Below are 1,724 nucleotides of genomic sequence, written 5' to 3'. Positions count from 1 at the left end.
CGTTCCTTCTCTCTGACTTCTGTCACTCAGACACACCAAAATTCTCCTTGCCACCCTAACGTATCTAACAGCTCTACCTGATTCTCTCTGTGTCAAATCAATACCCATTTTTGCATTGAGCACACTTCAAAGTTGTAGCAGAAGAATCGAATGGATGTAGTTTTGAGTTTATCTTGGCCTGGATTGTATGAACGTTGGTATTAATTCTCCCTCGGCCCTCACAATCCACTGTCACAGTCCCATTGCTCGTGTTTCTCCTCCAGGGAAAGCATTAGCTCGTATTTTCATTCCAGCAAAGAATGCCCCAAGTTGTGTCGTTGAAACTGCATCCTCATTTCTAAGCTCTTCTCTTCTGTAAACTTGGGGAAAATGACCTTAAGCACGCCATTCTTCATCTGCGCTTTGATTTGATCCAGCTTGTACACTTTTGGGGTAAGTTCGATTCGGCTACTATATTTTTGTTTACTGCAGTCCAATTCTGCCTCTGAAAGGGATTCCCCTTTTATCACCAGGGCATTTTCCTCAGCATAAACCTTGATTTCTTCCTTCCCTAGGCCTAGCATGTCCACCCGTAGATACAGAGCTTTTTTATCTTCAACAGCTTCCCACGGCTTTCTCTTCCCGCCTCTGATCACATCCCCTGTCCCACGAGAAGCCACGAGGAAAGGGTTATCGAATAGCTGATCGAGGCCAAATCCCAAGCTCCTCAGAGAAAAAAAAATGAATCCTCAAGAATGTTAGGCTAACTCCCACGGCGGATTTCCGGAGCCTGACGCCTTTCTCTGTCATCTTGAATCAACGAATCGTCCTCAGGCCTGTATTTCACTGCCTCCATTGACAAGCCCCGGCACATTACAAAGGCAGCGGAATCCCCTAGACGGGCCGAAGGCAACAGGCATTTCTTGACGGCTGGAACTATCGATTTCAAGACATTATTCTTTGCAGAAGCTACAGTAGCCATTTCGTCTTAGCCAAGCAGAAATAAAACCCTTCAAAATTTTCGCTAGAACGAACACGAATCTGACGACAACCTGCTCACTGATATTCGCAATGTGTTGAATGTGTTTTGAAGACCGTAAACTATGCTTTGAAACTTTCGGCCGAATGGAATAATATACAATTCGTTGCCTTCAACAAAAACAACAAATATTATATCATGTGCTATGACCAATGCGCTTACAGGATCCCCGTGCGCAGGATAGCTGAAGGGTCGTAAATGGTAATCCCAATTACTATTTGGTATCTTACCTGTCATCTCTCAAATTTTTAGGCTGCTGAAATATTTCATGGTTTAGTGGTGAGAATTCCATGTTGTAGTGGCACATATTTTGAAGAATGATGCGTACAATTGTTTACATCCTTCATTAAATGTCAAATCTTATTATAAAAAGGTGGTGGTATATATATAATTTTGTTTGGTGGATATGCTCCTGTGTCCATATTATCAAGACTTCCATCTGATAGTGAGGCTGAGTGAGGCTGCTCCTGTTCTAGATTTCGTTGAGCCGTCATCAGCTGGACACCCAGAAAATGGCCGACCACTACAGTACAAACTGACATTGTAATTGTACCGCTGGTTTTGGTATCATACGGTAAAAGGTTGAGGGTTCGAAACCTGAAAGAGGAGAGTATACGCCTGATTCCAGTGATTGCAATTGAATTATGATATCGACTAATGAAATGTAAAGATGCATCTCGCATTTGCACATTGTTGGTATACACCC

The 1,724-nt window shown here is 42.9% G+C and overlaps 1 pseudogene; it reads right to left on the bottom strand.

Moving 5' to 3' along the window:
* Nucleotides 1-284: 284 nt before the first annotated feature.
* On the bottom strand, nt 285-961 carry LOC149200003 (small heat shock protein, chloroplastic pseudogene; annotated as a pseudogene).
* Between the last annotated feature and the right edge of the window lie 763 nt (nt 962-1,724).

Source organism: Pinus tabuliformis, chromosome 2_1 (assembly GCF_031772625.1).
Source record: "Pinus tabuliformis cultivar Carrire ecotype Pingquan chromosome 2_1, CPIR1, whole genome shotgun sequence".
NCBI classification, from domain to species: Eukaryota; Viridiplantae; Streptophyta; class Pinopsida; order Pinales; family Pinaceae; genus Pinus; species Pinus tabuliformis.
Note: the sequence above shows the minus strand (reverse complement) of the source record. Positions and strands in the feature narration are given on the sequence as shown.